This window comes from Lasioglossum baleicum, chromosome 7 (assembly GCF_051020765.1).
Source record: "Lasioglossum baleicum chromosome 7, iyLasBale1, whole genome shotgun sequence".
NCBI classification, from domain to species: Eukaryota; Metazoa; Arthropoda; class Insecta; order Hymenoptera; family Halictidae; genus Lasioglossum; species Lasioglossum baleicum.
The window spans coordinates 14,063,651-14,088,241 of NC_134935.1; the positions used below are offsets into that span (position 1 = coordinate 14,063,651).

General features: G+C 42.8%; 1 protein-coding gene across 1 annotated transcript in view; it reads left to right on the forward strand.

Moving 5' to 3' along the window:
* The window catches only part of Sano (CABIT domain-containing protein serrano), a 213,747-nt gene that overhangs the window by 108,760 nt on the left and 80,396 nt on the right, over positions 1 to 24,591 (forward strand). Inside the window, exon 4 of the mRNA XM_076427888.1 lies at positions 9,028 to 9,058. The gene's annotated coding sequence lies outside the window, so the exon portion shown is untranslated. The remainder of the gene's footprint in view (positions 1 to 9,027; positions 9,059 to 24,591) is intronic.

The window sequence follows — 24,591 nt, forward strand, 5'->3', positions numbered from 1 at the left end:
GCGGAAGTCGAGCATGATTTTCCCGAAGATGGTGTTCGATAGGCCAAAAAGGGTTTCCAGGGAAAAAAGGGTTGAACGAGAAGAAAGTGGAAAGTGGTACGTCCGAGGAGAGGAGATTGAAATCCACAGATAAGAACGTAAACTCGTTGAAAGTCAATTACGTCTGGTGGCGTGCAACTTTTCCCCGGCGTTTCATGGGTGCTCCTCGTGCTCTTCCATTTTCGTAAAAGTTGAACCGGAGGAGGTTCTCCATTAATCGTATCAATTAAAATCCTCCCACCCCGTTTCTCGGACGTTGAAGCTCGCCTTTTTTCTCGCTTTACCCCGCGAGGATGAATACCGCCACCGCAGACCTCGACGTTTAATAAACTTTCACCCGGGAAGCTTAATTGCACGAGTCGACGTTGCTCGTTCATCCGCGTTGTTAATTGCGTCATTTTCGCGGCGTCGTCTTTCCGGATGAGTGTTTGCCAGGACGTTCGCGCGTCTATTCCGACGCGAGCTTTGCATTTTATCGTAGTTTGAGATGCTTGAAATGTTTGAATGCTTGTTTCTTTGAAATTCTCTTTCCTGCTGTCTTTGCCGAACTTGTGGAATGTTGGTGAATGATGACGAAGTTGTGGAGCCTCGAGACGAGTTGCGAAAATTACTGTATGTTCACTGAAGGCTTCTAATTGAAAATAGAACTCTGTGAAAATTTCTACTCTCGGAATATGTAATATATTGCATTCTTTCGCAATTCAGTTTTCTGAGAAAAACATCTTCAACATTTTGAAAAATCCTTTAAAAGACGAATAGAAAAATGTTATTGCATTGCTTTTCGCTTATTAAAATGATCAAACGAAGAAATAGTTGGAAATCGTTTATTTTACATAAAGATCCGTAGTGCAATCAGCAGTATAAGATCGTCGGCGAGGTGCTGCTCAATTAAACAATTTTTTCGCGCATTGTGGAATTTGTTTGGAGGCTTGGAGAATTTTTGCACGCTCTAGTAGGTGCTTATGGGATAAGAAGAGCTGAACGCAAAGCCGCTCGAACAATAGGGGCCTTAAAAGGGAAATAAAAGCGAGCGTCGCCGTGATTAGCGTGGAATTTACAAGGAGCGTGCGCGAGCACGACGACGAATCGTTAATGAGCGATTAAATAATAAGCGCCGCGGGTTCAGGGAGCCGCGCGCGCGCAATAAATCCGACTTAACGGGCCGAGCCGTATTATTTACGCGGCGCGGCACGGTACAGCGCCACGACAACGTTAAAAACCCACCAAGAGTAATAACCGAGGTGTCCCCGGATTAAAAGCCGTGACACTGCTAGTTCCAACTATTACTCTTCCTCGCAACGGTGTAATTAAATTCCCGCGATTAACGTTTGTTTACCGTTTACCGATCCGCCGCGCGAAATTTGAACGCCTCATACTTTTCAGCTGGATAGACGCGCTGCAAGCATTCTGATTAACTATTTTCTGCTAGATACTAAATAAATGTTGTCTAGTCAAGATTGTTTTCCACAGTCATTTCAATGTGGTCTGCCGAAGTGAAGTGTCCCATTTACAATGCGTCCACAAAAATTGATCCACGATCTTTTTCAACAGTATTATTATACTTTAAATAAAAGTTGTGTCACCGACATTAGAATTACCAAAAGTACCACTGATGAGGCACATGTTTCATTTGAACTATAACAGAATCATGTACGGAAATCGTAAATCAATTTTTCAGAATTTTTCGTAGACTTCCCTTTACATCGTCACGTTGAAATGAAAGTCGAGAAAAATTGTTTTGACTGATTAACGTGTGCTCACGCTGTATAATATAACGTGAGCTTAACACGCTGCAACTTAAAACACTGACAAACTTGGATGTTAATTTTAACTTCGAAATATTGACTGTCAATTGAGCTCCTGATGAGGAGCCATCCCTTTTATAGATTAGCCAATCCATTGTTCTAGGCTTAATCTTCATGAGGTGGCTGCATTATCACCAATTCCTCTTAATCGCTTTCTTCTTAATCGTCTACATTTCATCTTTTATCATCCTCTTGGCTGGATCATGTTACTCTGTGCATCTCATAGATCGAGGAACAATCCATTGCTCATCGATTCCTCTGAAAAATCTTCACATTCTTCAGTGATGAACAGGTTTCAACGAATATTCACCCACAATTTATATTTCAAATTATATAAATTATTTAATGAAATAGATTTCGTTGTATTCTTAATTTGTTCAATGAAGATTTAAATTCAAAATGAGTTTTCTTAATTCTATCGCACGCAATGTGATATAATATACGATAGTTCGATATTAATTATTAATTATCATTTCTCGTACAACATTATTACAGCAAGTATAAAAAGAAATTCAGAAAATGTATATCATGAATTATACATGATTGATTTTATCAACTATTATTAACGGCTGAATTACTGGACGTGACAACAGGAATCCATTTCATGGGAGATGGCGGATTATAAAACCATCACGTACTTAAAACAACAATTCCACCATCTGAAACAAAGAAGAACAATTTCCCTTGTCGACCATTTTTGCAATATATTGGAGCAGTTAATTCGCGAAGTCAAACGATAGCGATACACGTTGTTGAGGGTAATTCGGCGGGAAATTCAAACGCGCGAGGATCGTCGGTCCGCGCGGCTCGAGGCGTTTAATATACTTTGTCGTCAGCGGGACGGAAGATTAATTTCACAGATAAATAATCGTCACATGCCAACCGGTAGCGAGTCTCTTTCGCGCGCAGGCAGTCATGCAGTCAGGCTGGCAAGTCAAGGCAGCGAGAAGAAGGCAGGCTGGCACACGGCGACGACGACTCACTCGCGAAATGGAATTGATAGCGGCGCAATTACATGCGCAAATTGTAGCCGTCGGCTCGTCCGTCGTGCGGCCGGGGCCCCGTGTCTGTCCATAAAATGACAATGTACTCCGTGGCCGAAGCCTGCTCGCTACACGCTAAAACGTTTAGATCCGCGTCCGGAGATAACCTAACCTTCGTCATAGCTTACCGAGCACGACGCTCAACACAGTGATCCGAACTGATAAATTTTAGCGACATTCCTTTGCTGCAACTGTCATCATTTTAAACAATTTCCAGTTATTCATTTAATTGAATCCCTGGAAACTGAATAATTAAGTAACGGTTTTGATCCTCTGAGTCAAGACAGACCCAAGCGACGCGCCGTCGGAGGGTTGCAGCAATTTTTTGCAAAAATAAATAAAAGAGTTCATATAAAGAAATAAGACTATTTCTATAATAGTTATTATAGGTGCAAGAGCAGCTTAATGAACGATTATATACTTCGTATTAATTACATCCAATATACAGGGTGTCTCAGCTAAAGGAGGCCACCTAAATATCTCCAGAAAAACATTATTTTCGTCCGGTTATTTTTTCATAGTTTTTTCAAGGTCATCGTTATTTTTTATCGAGAAAACTTATTTTTTTTATTCCATCTAGTTAATGACTTAAGCATATTCAAATGTATTTTTGCAGCCGCTATAAGATGGAATTAAAAATGAAAAAATAACCGGACAAAAGAAATTGTCCTTCTATGATATTCCTTCTTCGATACCGTTTAAATGAAGGAGACATTTAGGTGGCCTCGTTCAGCTGAGACACCCTGTAGAATATAAAATTGAAGGAGAGTTCCGACAATTATTCCAGATAAAAATAAGAGGATAATTTTGAAAGTTTTCAGAAACATTTCTACCACCGGTAATTCCAAACGAGATTCCCAGCGATAAATATTTTCACCCAAGCACAGCGCACGTTCACCGGTGAATAGTAAAGTTTGATTTACATACGAGTCCCGATTATATTTCGCGTCGGTGCATTCTGAATGTACAGTGTACCACGGGATAAAAACGGCCGGAGCAATAATTGTTAGGAAAATGGCATCGCGATCGTAAAAAGCAGATGGTGTCGTGAAACCGTGTTCGAACCGGTGACGCAACTGTCGTATAAGAGGCTCGTAAACGTCTCGGGACAATGTGTCGGGAATGTCGTCGGTGAACGCGACACTTTCCAACCAGAAAACCAGACTACCGGCGCAGCGTGTTCATCCTGCAAACTGGCGAATTATTCAAACAAGTCTCGTGACCTTTTTGTTCCCGTCGGTATGAAAATCACTGTCGTCGCTTCGCGCGCCGACGATTTCCTGTTGTTTTTCTCGACGCGGCTCTGGTAGAAAACACGCGTTTTCCACGGGTTTTCCACGTAGAAAGCACGCGCGCAAACGATTGATTTTCTGTCAGATTCTTGTTTCGACACTTTTTTTAGAAAACAACGGAGACGGTCGTGGTTGGGTTTTCTGCTTATGGCCTCGGGTGTTTTTCGAAACTTTTTAACAAGAATACTTTTTTTAAATTAACGTATGAAGGGGTTGTTTGATCCTGAGAATAAATTTTTGAATCTTATAAAAAATACATTTTTTGAAGAAATTAATTTTTCCATTTCGCAAACCGCATCTGTCTCGGCGGGGTCTCGCTTCCTGAGACGTTTTCTATTAAAAACAGAATGGAGAAGTGTCCGCTAGCATTCTACTAGTAAAAGGGTTCGCGAGGCTTGGTTCTCGTGAGTTTTTCAAAGACCTTCCAAGCTTTTCTTCTCGAAGAAAGGACGTGTGACAGCGGCCACCTTGGATACGAGGAAAAAGACGCGCGAAACTGGCCGCCCCTCGAATACGTAATCCTCCGTGAGACTTTTCTTTCTGTTTTACAGGGGAAAGCACACACGAAGCGGACTACATAGAATGCATAATTTTCCGCGGAATCTCTCTCTCTCTCTCTCTCTTCTTCTCCCTCTATCTTTCAACGGTAAAGCACGCGCGCGATCCGCATGAACAGAATACAAAATCCTCTCACCGCTACCACGAGAACGGCGTTAATTCCGTTAAACCAGTGTTTCGTCTCGCTGGACGTCGAAAGTGAAAGATTCGATTAGCTGAGGCTCTGAAAAACCAATTACAACTGGACACATTAATAATTGAGTGCAGCCGTTGCGCGGAAATCATACGATTATGGTTGACGAAACTGGTTGAAGAAGTTTCGTATTCGCAATTACCAAGCTTCAGATTTTATGCATTTATGTATGCATCACTAGATTGCGGATTTCATGCATTTATGGCAAACCTAATTGTTTATATATGTAGATAAAATTTAAAACGATAAAATGATTGAAAAAATTTAACAGAATATCGTTGTACTATTTTATGTTTTACGTATATAATTATTAATAATCGATAGCTACGTACATATTATACGAATAAAAAAGTTACTGCTTGTACCATATTTAGTATGTTAAAAGTGGGCATAAGTCCTATTTCATGCTAAACCGAGTATGCTCTTTTTATTAAAATAATTGTTTATTTAAATAAATTTATTTATTGCCCAACACTGGTCTCTGTCTATATAAGTTCCTATAAATTGTGTGTAAAAACTGTTACAGCGTGATTATACACCTCAGGATCGGCGAAGATCTGTTAAAAAAGTTTTGTGCAACATTGACCTTGACAGAATCTTTCAAGGCCAACATTTTTTATAATTGTACCGTGTCCTAAAAATGAATATCGTCTTGAAAATTGACGTTGAAATTCGAATAACACATAAACTTACTTATCATCATGTTCTCGACATTTTTAAAGACAGATACGCCGTAAAGCGCGTCGCAAATTGGCACTTCTTTTTCCAAGCGATTTTGCAGGGCTATGCATTATAATCATGCACGAGTCTCATTATAAAAAATCGATTGACCAAGACCGTTTTAGAGTCCCTAACGGCCGTAATCGTTCGCAAAATACAGTTCTTCTAGTCGTTAATTAGCCAAGGAGATATGACTGCGTTCCCGTGAAAAATCGCGGAGGTGGTGGTCGAACAGCACTCGAGGATGCCTCAATTTGAATAATTTTCTAGTTTGCACGGTAAACGCGACGTTCTGATGACCCGTTGTCGTCGGCGACGCTTAGTAACTGTCTGCTGTCAGCCTGCCGCTACGATCAATCGATTCCTGAGTGTCCCGTAATTTCAACGCCCCGCGATTCGTCATCTGCATGCCTCGTGCAACCTGTTAATTGCTGAAGGTGTCTTGTCTTTTTGCTCCAGTCGTGATTCTAGCACAAGGAAGCTTTTAATCTCGCCAGTGTTGCGTTGCTTAAGCTGCTTTCTATGTTCGCGCCTTTCTCTGTAACAAGTGGTAGGTAGTCTTACTTGTAAGCACACTTTAAGAGACCCTGGACAATTGTTTTCATGGTGAGAAATTTTGTTTGTTGGAAGGAGACAGGTACATATATGTTGTTTAAGAAAAAGTTTCGAAGTGCTGAAAAATATATTTTATGCTAAAAAATTATTGCAGTATACTTACACTGTTCTATTGCACTCTTTTCTTAGCAGTTCCATTTCCATCGTTTTCATCGGTTTTCAAACATTTTTGTGATATCGTCATTGGACATGAAAATGGTAAAAAATAGTTGTTTATAAAGGCGCCTACTTTATACCTTTTCTTCGTCGAATCTCCAATTTTGGGTCCTTAACATTTCTTTGATCCCAATCTTGACAACCATTTAAAATTCCGATCTCCCACCTGGAACATCATGTTCCCGATATAATCAGACAAACGCATTAGTGATGAAACCCATGCTACGACAATAAAACATCGTCAAGCACTGAAAATTTTAGGGACAGTCTCCTATTTTACAGGGGGAGCACGATCCTCTATGTGGTTCATTGTCTTGCCAGACACTCGGAAAGTGTCACTCCTTTTCCGCTTGTGTTGACGCTCGACTTGGCCTCGCCTACGAATCTGTTACAAGATGTTTTTGCCAGCCGGCTGATTCAACTCCTCGCTCCATGGATCGACTCCTTTTAGTCAATTTGCGACTGCTAAACCGCGTGCAGAATACTATCTAGAACTCCTTTCGAACGTAATATTAATGTATACGAACGTAAATAAAAGTAGATCCGTGAAAACCTGAATAAAAAGCGATCAAACACAAGAAACATTATGACAATCGAGGTAGGAAGAAAGGATAAAACAGACGTAAGAACAGTATACCGTTTTTATCGAGCTCTTAGTGATCGCATGGTTGGGTTCCGCGAGATTGTAATCAATCAGAGATCGTTCTCGAGATTTCAGCGGATAGTTAAACGGTACAGGCGTGTAATTGTCTTGTCTGAAATATATAAGGAATTATTCATTGTCAGTTACCTACCTTAAGATTGCTATTCAACAATATTTTCTCTGTTGGTAAAAGTAAATTCCGTCTCAAACGTTTCCAAAAATGCTTAGTTCCTCTCTCCGAAGTAACACTGTTGTCTAAAGAAAATGGAATTGAATAAAATTAAGCTTTTTATAACAGTTTCACGGGTATGTATTAGGTTTTTTAATTTTTTAGTATGATTTCAGTTTAAATCACCTACATTGATCTTTGTGTTAATAAGTGCAATGAATAATGAAAAATAAATAAAATAAAAATTCTCCGAGACACAAAAACCACGTAAAAATTTTATTCTCTTCTCAACAATTTTATTAAATGGAGAATACAAATACAATTCGCAATAATGCAGTACAATTTCCGTGCCTTCGCTGTGCATTATTTTTTTAATGCATTATTTAAATTACTTTTTAATGCTCTTCATTTCAAACGAAAAGCAGAGAAAAATATTAAACAGGTTAGCCAGGGCATCCAGTTGAAGATAAGCATCTTTCTTCTGCGAAACGTACTATTTTCAAAATGTGGAACTCTAAGTGTTCGTTGCGATTACAATTTTTATTATATTTTATTAATTTTCGAGGTAGATGGATATTTAGGAAGCAATACAAACCATGTACACGTCAATATGAAGAAGTTCATTTTTCGACAAAAGTCACTCGATTTTCCAATCCGGACCCCTGTGCGGCACGGTGACGAGCAGGAAGGAAACAGGAAATGTCGTTGCCGGGTATACGGTGCACGTGAGCTGTACGCGCGATGAAAACCAGCCGCTTTATCGCCGGTGCTGGACGGAAGGGAGGCGAAAGGTCGGCGCGGATCGGAGCGGGTCGGAGCGGGTAGGCTAGGCGCTCGTTTTTCAGCGTTCGCTCGCCTGCGAGCGAGCAAGCGAGCTGAGCTTCCACACGGTGATTTTTGGTGACGGGATTCAGTCTCGCGTTCGCGCGAGCAGTGCGTCCTTCACTGCTCCACTCGGGAACCCGATCGAACTCGAAGAAAATGTTGGAAAACGAAACTCAGTGCGTAGTGTGCGTAGTGCTTCGATGAAAAACCATCTTTGTAAACTTTGGAAGATTTGTGAATACATCGGGATTGCATTTATTCAGATTTTGTATGATTATAATATAGCGAACATTTTGTTTTTGTCTGGATGTTTTGAAAGTTTTGTAGTTGGCTCCTGTAGTATTGCAAAAGTGCCAGAATTCCATTTATTCACATTTTGTATGATTATAATATACGATTCATTTTTGGCAAATTTTTTAGCCCCAAAAGCAATTTTAATCTTGGCCCAGGAAATTAGTCTGAGTAATAGAATTTAATAATTTTTTCGGGATTATTTTTTGAAGTAACATTAGTATTTAATACATGATTGAACTAAAAGATTTTAAACAGTGTTCTGAAGTATTATTAAAGAAGGTAAAATGTTGACACAAGTCCTACATGATTAAACACAATAATTTAAAATAAATTTCATCATTACGAATGCTGACTTTATATTAAAAATAATCGTACAAATTCCAGTGATATAATAGCAATGTTTTTAAAAATTAAAGTTAAAATAAAATCTTAAAGCTGAATTGTGTAAATTTGAGTGAGACTCGCTATGCTCCTAAAATGAGAGGAAAATGAAAGTCGAAAAAACTTGAAGCCGACGATTCTGACAGACTCGATTAGTCTCAGTGTTGAGTAAAGGAAGGATAGAAGCGAAAGCTGTCTCGAGGAGACATTTGCAAAGTGAATTTGAGTTTCCCCTCGACTGGTGAAGTGCACAGCCAAGAACCGTGAACAGCTTTTCTCTGATTTCTGTTTCAGGAACGGGACACAAAGGACAACGAGGCAACAAGTGAGTACATTTCCATTTTATAGAGACGTTTGTCATTCGAGCAGTAAATCATTTCCTCCCGGAGCCGACCGATGTATTTTAAGGTGGTCTTAGTCATCGGTCGGTCCCTTGTTAACAAGTTGTTTGCATCGGAATGCACTCACCGAGTGGCGACGGGGAAGTCTGAAGACTCTGCGATCGATTTTACAGCGGTTTCGACTTATTGTTAGCCTGCCTAGATCACTGAAGACTCTCGATCATTCGTACAGATCGCATTTGCTTGCGTCGTTTCAGAAAACATTCTTTGTTTAACACTAACCGGTCAAATAACCAGTTTCGCATCTTTTATTTTATAATTACTGAAATTTAGAAAATTCCTGGATTAGAAATTATTAAATAAATGTTGTCATACAGGTGCCCATTCTAATAAAAATTCCGGGAGATCTAGATGAGTTTTGTAATTTTTGTTTAAATTTATTTTTCAACGGAAGTTAGAAATAAGTCTCTAAGTACCATCATAAACATCTAATCCGTCATAAAAACGGAATAAACCAGTATTAAAGAAATTAGTATGATCCACGCAAATAATCTCGGCTCACCAATGATCTATGATGATCGTGATTACACTGATTACTCGAAGGGACAGTCGAGAACTCGAAACAATTGACCGCCGATCGATTCTATGATACTTTATTTTCTAATCAGCTTTCATGGTTACTGGAGATCCGCAGCGATCTACGGACATCGTGATCACAGTCGTTACACGGGAATTCTAAACAATAGTGTTCAGTGAATGTTACTATGATTTTATTGCGACTTTCAAGTAGATCTCAAGCGAACCATGATGAACGGTGAAAATCATAATTGCAGTGGTTACTCGAAGACACTATTACGATTAGCGAACAATACTCGTCGATGCATTCTACCTCGGTCTCCTTTTTACCTTTCGTGACCCACGGAGAAATGTAATCTCTGTCATTATGCGAGGAGACAATCGACGATTCTACATAGCACTTAGATGATTGTACCTTGGCTCGAGGTGAAGTGGGCCATTGGCGAGCATGATCATTCGTGAATGAATTATAGCATTCTTTTCGAAAATCTGACACGGTAGAATGTTTCTGAAAATTGCGCCAGACATTTATCCATTTTTCAGTAGTATATTTGAAAGTAGGGAAAACCGAGAAAGTTATGTGACTTTTTAAAAACGGTTCAGATTTATCTTTCATTTTCAAAGTTTTTAATTAAATTCGGTATACTTGTAAATCGACAGAAAAATTAATGGTTTAGTTCTCGAAACTGTGTCTGGCATGTTTTAACATTTCTTTATGTCGATTCAAATTTTTCTCAGATTTTTCGTTTCGCCACTGTCGAGATTATAATACTGTAGCAAGTTATTATATAAATTCATTTGTTCGTGCATACATATATTGCAATGAAAATTGTACATCAAATCAGCTCTTTTTAAACAGTGTTTTTAGGATTACAACCAATGTCGGTGAATAAAAATTTATTTGGACCGCAACACCAATATAAGTCGTTTGGTGGTGTCTGATCAGTTTTGTTCCTAACTGTAAATCTACCACCACCGATCAGGATGACCGGTTCCAGACTTTTTATTTTACAATTATTGAAACAATAAAAATGATTTCATAAGAAATGATTGTATAGATACCTTTAGTGGAGCACGCATTACAATAGGAGCCGCACAAAGTCTAAATAAAATCAATCTTGTTATTTTTATCATGAAAATAGTTGCCCAAGCACTAAAATTAATTTCCAACTTTTCCGGCTTTACACTCGCACCAATTTCAACTGGAGATGAAGGGGGTGATCCCGGTCTCGCCCGATAGACTTCTCAATAAATTCAACCAGTGGCCGGGTTGCGTGGGTCATCGATGACCCAGAGCGGTCTACGTACGTTGTAATTACAGGCGTCGCTCGTAAAGGGGAATCGTGAATTCTAATCGGGGATCGTGTCCGATCGATTCTACACCGGTTTCTACTTAGCCGCGCGTGGGTCATCGATGACCCAGAGCGTTCTACAAAGGCCGTAATTACATGTGCGTCCCGGCGATACCGTGAATTATTATGCGATTACGTAGCCCCCACGAACAGTGAAAGTATCGGCCGGGCCCATCGGAGAGTTCAACGTGGTCATCGGTGATAGACGTATCGGACATGACCCACGGCGCAGCCAGGTAATTGCTTGCAACGGGGTTGATACCATGAAACCTGGCAAACCTCGACAACCTAACCCCCGAGTCCAGGTGTAAATGTTTGGAGGAACTTGATTATAGAAAGACCCCGTCGTTCGTCGCAGGTCGTGCGCAACCTGGAAATGGTTACGTTGGTTTCCTCCAGCGTGATCTGCGTCGGTCATCGGTGCTAACTGTACACTTGCAGCTCACCTGGTGAGACGATCAAACGTATCCACCGTTGCCATAAACAGCGAATCGAACTTCATTTGATTGAACGACAGGAACCGTCGCGTTCCCGATGATGGATGGTTTCGAACCTTTAATTGATTCCGATGGACAGCGGACAATACGAAAGAGATTTATGAAAATCTAGATTGGAACTCTCTGGAGTGTTCGTCGATTTCTATAAATTCTGATTGGTGTAATTTCGTTTCAATTCTACGGGAATGTTCAACCTCATTTTATCTGGAAAAACGGACCCTACGTTATTCCCAACTTATTAAACATATTAAGAAAATCAATTTCCATTTCACTATGTTGCAATTAATGGAGAAAATTTGTATTTTACTTCGAATTTATGAAGTTCTTCAGACTATTCCGACTTTTTAAAAAAAAAGTGGTTCTCCTGTTTTTCTGATTCAATCATCAAGATCAGGGTAATAGTCCGAGTGATTTAGGGTACACAGTCCATTTAGAAGATTGTCATTACGGTAACGTATCATTTCCGTGGTCGGACACGGTCGACATTTCCCCTGGACTGCCGAAATAGTTAATACGTTTCGACGAAGGGGAGCGGTCGCGTCGCCATTAACGCGATCCAGGAAGGTGTTCCGGGAACGTGGTCTCGCAATCAGGGAGCCGAAACCGCTCGTTTCTCGCACAAGATCGATCGACTGTCCCGTTTTTATCCGTTCGGTCGCGTGGTAATGAGTGTTGCCCCTGTAATGGCACGTTGCATTAACATCGGCGCGCGTCAGTACATGTTGTCAGTGCGGCTGATGCGTCTCGGGCCTTCCGAATGGGACAGGATCGCCGGGATCCGATTTTTCGAAATTCCTCCAGCTAAGCGAACTCGGTTTTTCCCTTGCCACCTATTAGGGACGGTTAGCTGATTCGAGACGTTCCACTGGACCGTTTTCTTGACGAAATTACTCGAAAATTATAGGTGAACCGAACAATTGTTTCAGACGGAAGTTGTATACCGGAGGATAGATTTCGTAGCTATTCTTCATTACTCTCAGGATGAGCTTTTATAGCAAGTTTTGATTAAACGGAAATATTCATGATGGTCCCTTGTTATTTACAAAAATTATTGGCCCTGTGGAAACTGAACTTTACTTCGGTTTGCTTCAAACGAATAAAAATAGGTTTTCGAAATTTTAGACTGAACAGCAACATTGAGAATTCAATTAATTTGTATATTTCGTTTTGTCTCCTCTTTTATTTAAAATAATTATTGGCACAGAAGGGGAAATTCTACTCTGCTTCATTTTGTTTTGAATTGTCCGTAGAAAGGCAGTTTTCAAGACATCAGCATCGAGGATTCAATACATTTCAAATGTTTTGTTGGTTCTTTTTTTATTCACAAAAATAATTGGTACAAAAAATTGTCTGCAAAAATGAGACTGTGCTGCCCGCAGAAAGTTTCAATAAAACAACAAAATTGGCGAAGAAAATCTAATACAGAATTATTTTCTCCTTAACCCAGATGAACGATTACTTCAAAAAACCAGCCTCTCCTACGTAACCGTTTATTAAAAATTGATCACGGGACTGATAATTTGTATAAAAAGATAGAAAGCAATAAACTGGAAAGTTTAGCATAATTAGGTTCAGTGCACGAGGTCTTGCAGATTAAGTAAGTCTGCATAGAAATGATCTGAGCTCTGCTTCTCCTATGACTGCCTCTGAAAACGAGGATTTTCTAAAGATCAACTAATGAAGATATAATAATGAAAATCGCGCGATCTTGCCCCGATAGATCGCGGGAAATCGCGGATACTCTCCTTAGGGAAATTGTACATTTTTCGAGGTGCTCGCCGGGATACCAGCGCAGCGTTAGCGCGCCGACCAGGGCACATTAGAATTGCAACAGGCCGGCGGCGCCGTAATAAAACTAATTAAAAGTAATTGCGAACTGTAACAAAAGGGAATAAGTAATCGTTCGGGTTTGCGTGGCAAGGCGATATAAGCGGTCCGCCTCGGAAAATAGGAATACTAATTAGAAGGGGTAAAAGCCGCGATTTAGAATGCAACGAGAATTCGAATCGACTTTTAAAAAGAATCGCACTGCTTCGGTGTTAAACACGGCAGGTACAATATTCTCTTAGCATCGATTTAATTCCTCTCTAATGAATTTATAATGCGCCTAATGAATTTTCATTTGGTCGAATTATAGCTTCGATGCAGCCCTACGATCTCCATACAAGGAAAACTCGGGTTCTACTGACACGGTTTGTTGAACAAACGTTAGGGTTATCTTGATTGTTTTCTATCGCTGCTTTTGAACATAATTATTAATGGCGCCACTGCAAGTAGTGTTGTTAGAATGAATTAACGCTTACAGAATTGTGAATTTTCTTGAGAAAACTTGTTAGACGCCCGATTATAAATAGATACAACATTCCTACCCTAATATGAAGAACATCGAATTTTATGTGACAGTGTAATAGTGAATTACGGGGCTTTGGTAAAATAAAAAATATTCGCTTGGGAACTTGTCTTGTCTCCCCATTATGTGACGTGTTTCAACACGTGACTAATCCGAGAGAGAGAGGGTAATCTTTTCCCCTCGATTCGAGTCAACTCCCCTGATCTGGCGACTCTGGTCAACACTCGAGACGCGAGAAAAACATTATAACCTAGTAAGGCTTTTTTTCTTTAAAGGCGTGGGAAAAAATACATTTACGTACACCCAGAAGGGATAGTGTGGGACTCGGGGGACACAGGTGGTCGGTGTCCCCAATACCCACTAAAAAAACCACACGTCTAGGACTGAGAGCCCCTTTTTGCTCTCCAATGTCCTTGAGGACAGTCAGGGCCCCGCTGTTTGCACTTCTCCTGACTGCCCTTTTCCGGACTCCCTTCCACTCCTGTTCTTTTCTAAAAGTATAACCTAGTAAGCCCATACTATAGTTTCAACCTACTTCATGACATGAAAATTTTTTAACTAATTCCACCTATATGAAACGTGATCTATAAAATATTGGGGAACTTTCAGAGCACGCACAAAGAGTTAGACGAAAGGAGGAGTGCCCCTTTTTCCGGCGCATCGAGCGTTAATTAATCCGGCGCAGCATCAAAGCCTACTGTGTCACGGGGCGCGTTAATGGCCGCGGCGCCGTTAATGGGATCGGTTTGAATTCGCGCGGTCTACCCGCTCGGCGATCGTCCGACGAAAACCGTAATTAGCGAGGGGATCTAGGAGCGGCTTGTCTCGCGTGTTCCTCGCGATCGCCATTCGGTCGCCGTCAAAAAAGACGCGCTTTCACGCGAGCAGTACTCGTGGTGCGTGTCAGCGTGCCAGTTTTCAACCTTTTCAATCTCGCGTCTTAGAGCCTGGTCGTTTTATTTTTCTGATCGCGGAAATTGAATTTCAGTCGCCTCCGGACCGCGGTGTACAATGTTCGTGCATCGATCCTCCTTTTTTTTCGAGCAGCCGCTAGCCGGTGCCGGCGTGGTTCTTCTCGCGTTTTTCTTTTCTACTCGGCGCGTTCCGTGGCTCCGGCGACCTCCGTTCTCCAATTTCATCGCGGGATTCCTGCGGTTCCACGGTGAACCGCGCAAGAAAAAGCCCCGTACAAGATGCGCCGGGCTTGTACCGCCGCCTGTACGCACGGCATACCGCTTTTTAACACTTTTCCGCGCGAGCACGGATTCCAAAGGCAAGAACAGACCACCTCGACGGCCAAAAAATTCCAGGCACGAGCGATCGATCGTGTCCGATCGTGCAGACGATCCACGGACGAAACGCTCAGCGACGATCTGATGAAAATCAAGGCGCTCTTCGGCCTTGCCTCGAATGCCCCTACACGGCGCCGTTTCGTGCCTTGTCCATTTTCAAACAGGATCACATTTGGATAAATGTTTGGAATTCTGATTTTGGTTACTAGAAATTATTTGTAACAATCAATTCATTGTTTTTATTGAAAACTTCCTATCTCCGAAACTCCGAGCCATATTTTTAATGAGTGGAGAGATAATGATATGCTAATGTGTACCACCCTGTATAATCGTCTACTGTGGATTTAAAAAAATAGTATTTAAAGAAGAATTTGAAAATATGTATTAGTTCTCTCCAATTTATTAAGATCACTAGAGAAACAAAGACGCTTCTATATAGTAACAATTTCTTGATTCCAAAATTGATGCCTGAAGTATGTTTAAAATACTGTTGACTACGGTGAAGGATTCACACCGGACACGTTAATGGCAGGTTTTACGTTCGCCTGAATTGTGAGAAGATTTAATGGGTTCGCTGTTCATTGGCACGCTTAAACGCCGTCGAGCAACTGTCTCGTCGAGTGAAGTTTCCTTTTGTGTCGTGTTCGTATCGTGTTCATACGACTACCAGGTTCATGTCATATTTGTACTGTTCTCGTGTTCTACTCATAATGTCCTTGTTCAGCTCTCTGTACGCAGCTTGTACCGTGCTTCTTGTACTTGTCCATACGTCCCTCCGGTTTACTTGTTCCCCTCTTTCTTTCGTTTTTTATTTCTTTTTGTTTACATCGTCCTTGTGTTTCCTCGCGTCGCGTTCTTCCTTTTGGTTGTCATTTTTCCACTGTGTTTCTCGTTTCACTGGCATAGCGCGATCTACTTCTTTAGAGTATGGCCGCACTGCTTCACAGAGATCCGAGAAAGATTTCGAACCGTGGAATTTCCAAAATTAAGGCGGCATCATAGATTATCATAGAACTTCATCGTGAGTAGATTGCGAGTTTTATGCATTTTCTGAAACACAAAATAGAAGAAACCAGTGATGGATCTAGGCATGGGCTTTGTGGGCTGTAACCCCGGGCCCCGTTCAGTCAAAGAGCCCCCTTCGCGGTCAAAAAAAAAAATAGACTATACTAATTTGGGTAGGCTTCCAGACAGTGTTATCCCCCAATATTAACGGTCCTGCGTTGGAAGAAGCAATGGATGAATTTAGTGTTGTCGGTACTTTATTTATAGCTTATTGAATAAAATATCAAGAACATTTTTATGTCCGTCTCTTTTCTTGCAATCGATGCATTTTTATTCTGTATAAAGTCGAATCATGGAGTTTCTGCAAGGATCGAAGAGACTTATCAGGATCCTCTTGATCCCGCTGAATAAGATGCAGACTTTGTGAGCAACCTCCTAAAATTGTCTACTTGTAAGACCCCTTATCATCCAGCTGACTTCAACATGGATTTCTGCAGGGATCCAAGGAGTACCTAGGCAGGATCCTGTTGATCTCCCTCAAAGACAGTTTCAATGAAGCCTTGCCAAGGTCGCAGGGTCCCGTCAGCGAAAATGAAGCTCCGGCTAGCCGGTGGCTAAACCGTGGGTCGGAGGGGAGCTCAGTTGGACGCAATCATGCTCGCAGATTGTCCTTGGATAAAATCCGCGCGTTTCGAACCCTCGTCACCGGCTAATGGGAGGCCGGAGGGGCGCGAGAAACTCGATCGAACCGTCGAGTTATGCAAATACGGAAATTAATCTCTATCTCTAGGCGGGGTTTGAGTCGCGCAATTTGCTGCTCGTTACAATGTTACATGTTAATACCCACCGGTTCGTGGTAATTATTCTGGCACGGGGGTTCGTTCGGGTGTCAAGCGACGAATCGTATACGCGAGCCTTGTCTTCAGAGTTCTGGTCAGTGTCCGCCGTCGGGAGAAGGATAAGAAGAGAATGCGGAGTCTGTTAGGCGCGTTCATGCGAGCGAAATTTCGCTTCTACAGGCTGCCCTTAGGGGTGCGGAGCCAGTAAAACGAGCAGCATGATCCGTCCGGAGAGAGGATCAAGGTCCGCGAAATCGCAAAAGAAACAATAGGTATCGGAGCGGGGCGAAGACAGGGAAGTAAGGATCCTGCCAAGCCTAATTTTCTTCGCGCTTCGAACCGAGCATCTCCCGGGAACGGGAATCGATCCGCGAGCAGGCTGGTTCACTTTCTCTTTCTCTCTCTCCCTCTCTGTCTCTCTTTCTCCTTTTATCTTTCTACTCGTCGCTTGTTTGCCACCGTGGCCATCAATTTACAACTCGTTCGCTGTCTGTTTATCGATCGCCCTCATTTATCAGGCTCTCGAGCGAGCGGAGAGTAATTAGCGCGTCGAAGTACCGGTAATTCATTTATTCCTGGCCGCCTCCCATCGGGCCACCATTTTTCCACAGTCTGCGACGGAGAATGTCGGCTAACGAGGAGAGACTTCTGTAAAGGAACCTGAATGTCATATTGCGAATCCTCATTCTCCGGCGAAACCGAACCGGATAATTAGAGGATTCCCTGCTGCGGAATCGATTTTTAAATTGTAGCGGATGTTCGGCGCGGAACATCAGCATTTAGGGTAAAAGGTTCGAATAATATACTTGACTGTTCAGTTATCGGAGCCTTTTATTGGTGCTGAAGTAACGCAAGGTTCCCTGTAAAGTAGCACTGGTATACTTTTCACACCCTTTTTGGGACATCCTGTATATGGTACTTTCTTACCACTAAGTTTTACTAAAATTTGTGGATGTTATACCCATGCAAAGATAATGCAAGTTTTCCTGCTAACCTAGCACTTTGTACATCCTTCCTAGGACACCTTGTATAATGTTATCTGTGGGAAGACGCCCGAAGTGTCTCAATTAGTTTATACAAGAGGTGGAAATTAAAGTTAATTTTATATTCATAATGAATATTAATAGGGTACCGGATTTAATGCATATATTTTAATTAAACCAACACGCTTTCTGAATACAGAAAATGCATGCATCAATCTAAAATGCAATTTTTCGGTGCATCCTCGAAACCAAGATGCATCAACATGGCGCGAGCTGCTCGTTGGTTACCGAAGAACGCAGCAACCTGGACGGGTACTTGGTTAGATTTAGGGCCAACGCCCAGGGACCCTGAGCCCTCCAGTTGCCCTTTTTTTACACACGTGGACACGGGACAGGCCCCACCGCGCACCGGCTAGCTGCAGCCGTTTAGGCTGAATGTTCTCCTCGCCATAGGCGTGACCAAAAAATTCGGAGCCGGGGTCGCTAACTTCTGATCCTCGGTTCAGTGGAGTCGAACAATGACTGTCCGAATAATAAAATACCCAAACTGTACTCCGAGAAGGATGACGCACCGAATGTAGTCCAAAAAAGTAAGAGCCTCTTGTGTTGTGTTGCATTTTCTTACCGCCACCATCGAAAAAAGGACTTTTTTCGAAACGTGTCCAGAACAAAGTACTGGATGCTTTTATCTCGCTTTTGTGCCGTTATAAACAGGATGCAAGGCTAATTACTCCAGAACTTTGATTATACACACTTGTATTCTCTATTGAGCAATTTCTAAACATGGATGCAACACGATTTATTTAGCAAATTGGTAAAAATTGACTGTGTAATATTGCGACACATTTAAAGGGGGGAATAGTTGAAATTGTACGTGGACTACAAAATAACTTTTATCATTTTCATTTTCAAAAATGTATGACACAGAATTAATAAAGTGAAAAGAGAATCAATTTTCTGAGCCCAGAAAAGATATTACTACATACTTATCACCTGAAGCTCATAAATATCTTCAACCAGTCTGCTCGAAGGTACGACATTTTCCATCTGCAACGCATCCGCAGCAAATCCAACGTTGCAGTTCGAATCATTAAACAACGGGGAGCAACAGTATGGGAACAATAGAATCCTCTCGCTCGACTCCGTTCGCAACCCTCAAACTGTAAATTATAGACGGTAGACAAGACTCCGCGTTTCCTCTAGCAAAATCGAACCGTATCGTTCTTCAAAGTATAGTTCTAGCCATCCTCTACCGTGCATTTATGAAGAGCATCCCGGCAACTGGACTCGAATCCTCGTTGCAATCAGCGTAACTCCTACACGTAGTGGGTACGGTTCCCACGTAGCGCGCAGGTCGACCTGCATACAGAATTCCATCAAAAGCTTGATCCCCACGGTGCCCCATCGACGCGATCCCTGACCTCCGTTGGCCAGGTCGATGCATCTCACGCAAGAGCTGCTGCGATCTCCGAAACGCTAACCAGAAAGCATGATGATTCGCGGAATTTACCTATGGACGAACTAGAACATCGCTCTATGGAGTTCGTCAGACATTTATTATGGTCTTTTAGAAAGGACTTCCCTTCTGAAATGATCTTCCTGTTTCAATTAATCGAGGACGAAACATTAGAGATATTGAATTTTTGAGCGTCATAGAATGTTAGAAATAAGGAATTTTCTTCCGAAAATATTGTTCGAATATTTTCATGCCACCCAAAAATCCAAGAAAAATCATACAGGCATAGTTGCACGCTCGGCTATCCTGCAAGCCAGAAAACGAGTCTCACAGTGCGAGTACAATTTATTTCCACCAAGAGATAGCGACTCGCAACAAACTGCAACATCCATGCAACTAGATGCACACTATCCAATAAAATCGAGCACGATCCGGCCCCGCCTCTGACTCGAGGGGGCCTCGTGCAGCAGCAGCAGCAACTTTTCATTTCACCGAGCCTGAGACACGTCGATTTCCGCGAGCGAGAGATCCTTTCCATACGCGTACGTACGTGGAACTCATGGTTCCGATGGCACCCCTAGTCCTCCGATGGTGTTCTCGAGGCCAGAGGATCGGGGCCCTACGCCAATGCGAGGCGCGAAGGGAAGAGGCACGAAGCACGAAAAAGAGTTTGCCATCGGGCGAACACTTTCCAAGCGGCGAGCGGCGCGGAGTTCCACGACCGCGTTTCGGGACAACAGCACGCCGGTGCCCAGGCAACGTGGGGGCCCCCCGTCCTTGGTCCGTGTCAGTGGCATAGAGCATACAGGGCCCGTTCAAGGTCGCTCCGAGCCGGCCCGAGCGTCCGCGACGAGGCACGAGTGGCTCACCGCGTCCGACCGCGGCCGTCCACGCTCGAGCCTTGCTTCGACTGGCCCAGCGGCATGGTGGGAGAACCGGGATCCGTTGGCCGGTGGAGAGGGGCGAACGGGGCCTGTTGGCCTCCGTGAAGGGGCGGAGAGTCGATCGAGGGCCTCAGCCAAGTGTCATCCTATACCCGTGTGCCTGCCACGTCGTTTCGCAGCGTCTTAACGCACATTAATACACGCTATCCGAGCCTCTCGCTCCCTCTGGCTAGCCGTGTACACACCAAGAGACGACACCCGCGTTCGTCGCGGTTTTCGTTCCTTTCTCATCTTTCTTCACCCTACCTCCCTCTCTCCCTCTGATTTCTTACCGTCTCTCTGTCCAACCGTACCTTTTTCCGAAAGTTCTTTCGGACGCCCTCCGCCTGGCTCCCTCGCCGCTCTTCTTCTTCTTCTTCTTCTTCGTTGGACCATCGTTCCTCGTTTTTCGGTGTTTCGGAGTCTCCCTGTTCCCCTCCACCTGGCACCGTTGATATTCTCGCGTGTTACAGAGAACTTTGGCGAACGCAACGACCAAACCAAATCAAATGCACACCGAGGTACAGAATCTCGGGAACCGTGATCGATCGGTACACGATCCACGCCGATTTCGACGGTCGATGACTCCGGGACCGCGATCACTGATGCGCGCTGTGATCCGACTCGACACGATTTTTCGTGCTAATTGGACGCTTCGGATTCGGTCGCTTGGAACCCAGGTCTCTTTCTATAAAGGACTTTAATTGTGTAATGTCCACAGAACATTTTGAAAATATTTAATATCTGCGTCCAGGGTTAGAGTTAGGAAAAAGACTAGCTTCGGAACAAGCTTAAAAGTAAGTTTCAGATAAAAGAGATCAAAAACATGAATTAAAATGGGATGGGCCTTTGAAGGTCGAATTCTTGGTTCAGACGTTGATTTTTTCTGACCGCGGAGAACGTAAAGACTGCTTCCAGGAGTACAGTTAAAGCCAGACTCGGTCCCGGATCAGGCTTTTGGGTGGATTCCCGGATTTATGGCGGCCGGTTCCGCGGAACCTGCAATTTCAGGGTTCGACGTCGGACGTAACCGGCGTTCGAGATACGACCTTCCTTGGCCACGGATTACGGCAGAGCTGGCCGACCGATTTTAGCGATCCCTCCTCTCTCCATCTCTCTCTTTCCCTCTTTCTCCCTCCCCTGTGTCTCTGGCACTCTTTGTGGACCGGTGTGTGTTCGTGATCGGCTGATGTAACAGGTTTCGCCTGGCCGTGGCAACGAGCCACGGAGGAGCAAACACTGGATTCCAAGGTTATTTAATAACAGGAGAACCAGTGGAAAGCAGTTAGCGGCATGCGATGCCGATTGAATCCTTTTCATCGCGATGATTAGACTGGACCAGGAGAAAGATAGAACGACAGAGGGAGAGAGAAAGTGAGGGTACAGCTGCGGCTGATTTGCATTTCCTACGTGTGAATCACCGGCCCACCAATTATTTTCGCTTAACTGAATTATAGGAACTGCTGTTATTAATCCAGGTTTCAGGGGAAACCCAGGTAACTTCTGTTCACTGAAATTCGCCACCTCGATGTGGCGCTTTAGATTCGGCGATTTTTCTCGCGACTTGAACCTTTTCATCCATTTTCATCAAGGCGGACTTGCAGAATTGAAACTGCGTAAAATAGAGAAATTCTTAGGAAAAATCGAATGCTTCTTTTAAGGTAGATTTATGAAGCCTTTTGTTGTTTTAGGCGTAGACGTTTGACCTTGAAATTCAAGGTCAAGGACAATTTCGCGGCAAAAATGCAGAATACGCCTATGGCAGTCAAGACCAAACATTTCTTTACACCCAGTACATAACCAAAGTGAACTAAAAAACGCATTTCTTAAAGTTTCGTTACAAGCTCGAATAAAAAACGTCTTGAAAATCAACTTCTACTATAAGTTGTTCTGCTTTAAAGTGCGCGCCATTAATTATTGTAGCTCCTGTTACCTAGAATCGATACAAACAATTTTTGTATTACCTGAATATGCAGAATCCACTTCTAACTTGCAGTGTCCGATAGTTTCCACGTAGTCGCCGGTTTCCGCAGAAGTGTCTCGAGCCCATTGTCCACGCGCTAAACGGACTATAAAAGCGACCGGTTGATCTACGAGGCTCTCGGGGTTCCCGATTCACCGTTTCTCCAGAAAATTCTCTGCATAAAGTCCCGTTCGAGGGTTCCGTTTCCTCCCTGGTGGTGCCCGGTAACGACGCGTCTCGTTACGGCCGCAAAACAAACGTTTCCATCGGGGAACGAGCATCGATGGAATATGGATCGACGTCTCGCTCGAAACGGCTCTCTCGCGCGCGTTATCGATCCGAGAGCGCATGGCCGAGGATGCACAGGCCTATTTGGCCAGGTGGGCCCGTTATCTTCGACGACGTGACAGCGTCGCTCATTGCCGGAACCCGTCCTCTAAGTCCTCATCGTTGTCCTCATCGTTGGGCGACAACTCGCGTGTTCCGGCTCGCGATTCGCTTTGCATTAACGATCCTCGACCAACTCCACCGGTCGATCGACTACAGACACCGGAAGTGCACGTCGCGGCGCCGTGAAAATGCACCGGACACTGTCGTTGCACACGTTTCAACGGAACCAAGCTGCATTCGATGCATCGGGAATTGTCTGTCTTAACACATTGCCATATCGCACACTCGTTTCACATCTGCAAGACAGAGAAGTGGGTAGGAATATTAGTTTTAATTTTAGTCTCAATGTTCTTGACTCGCAGCGATGCTCTTACATTTTTTAATTTTAATCGCCTGGCTAATTGTGGTGGTGTTGAAGAACTTTAAATATGAACGGATCAAAAATGACTCGGAACAGCTGCGTTAATGAGTTGAAAATTGCATAATGCAATAGATATTACATTCTTGAATTTTTGTATTGTTTTTACTCAGTTTTTATTCAGCAATAGGAATTTTGCCATTTTTCGATTTTTAGGAAATGGCCCATAAAAATGGAAATTCGAAGATCCACGATCTATCAATATTAATTACCACCGAATGTCGTTGATAAATAATTATGCAGCGACAAAATGGTTCCAACCGCCATTTTAGATGATTCTAGGAACGGTATCTTAAAGTTTGTGACGTCGAAGGCGGTCGCACACGGTGTATCTTCTTTTTATGGTCGCCGAAGAGGCAATTATGGTAATCCAGATTCCCCGAGCGGATCCTGATCGGCATTTTCGGCGGCCGCTTTAATTCTCGGCTTTGGTCCACCATTCGATAACGTCGTCGCGGTAATTGCTTCTTAGCGTCAGGTCTTCGAAGTGGAATCAAAATTACCATGGCCCGATTGGACATATCGGATAAGGAACGCGCCGTAGCCCGGATCAACGATAGCATTTGAATCGAATTCGAATTATGAATTGAAATCGTTTCTAGAACGAGAGCATCGAGAAATTGAAATTCAAGGACGTTGTTCCTCGACGATCACTCTCACGGGAAAGTGTGCTTCTTTATTTCTCGGGCTGCTCCGCCATTGCATTGGTATCGGTGGATGGAAACACGTTGCTCTTCGATTCGGAAAGCTACCACGATACCACTGGCATTAATATTAATTAGAATTAGCGTATTAATAATGCTCGCGAGTGGGTTTCGTGTGAACGTGACCCCGAGCGCAAGCACATACTTCAGAAGGCAAGCTGTTTATAGATTCTAGCGAACTTGTTCCACATTCAAATTAGGACAACGGTGATGACATATTTTGGGAACCTTCGAGACACTTGAAATTAGGTGTTACGCCTTGTTTTCGGTTTCAAATAACATCAGAATAAAAATCTTTGATCGTCGAATAAAAATTTGTTGAAGCATGAGAGTAGAAACTGGTCTCACAATCATTTTTTTAAGTATGTAATTCCTTGATTTCGAGTGAGGAAATATTTTTTCACGTTTGAGTCAAGATTGAGGAACATTTCTGTATTTTTTTCGAATGATCTTTTCACGTGATGTGCGAGAGAAAATTTTTTTCTTAAAATTCCTGAGGTTTGAGAAATTTCGATTTTTATAATGGGACTTGCATCAGCAAATGGGTGTATACCTCGTTTGAAAAGAACTTTTTTAATAATTTTTTGGTTCTCCAGTTTCCCGCTGGCTAGCAAAACAGTTCAGTTCGACCCGCTGCAATAAGAAAATTTGAATTAGACTGCAGACAATGGAAAGTTCAAGCGAGTGCATAGTTTCGCTTCTTAGAACCGAGATTTTAATGATCGTGGGATGAAACTACCCGGAGAACGTTGGCGAAGAGTTATAGATT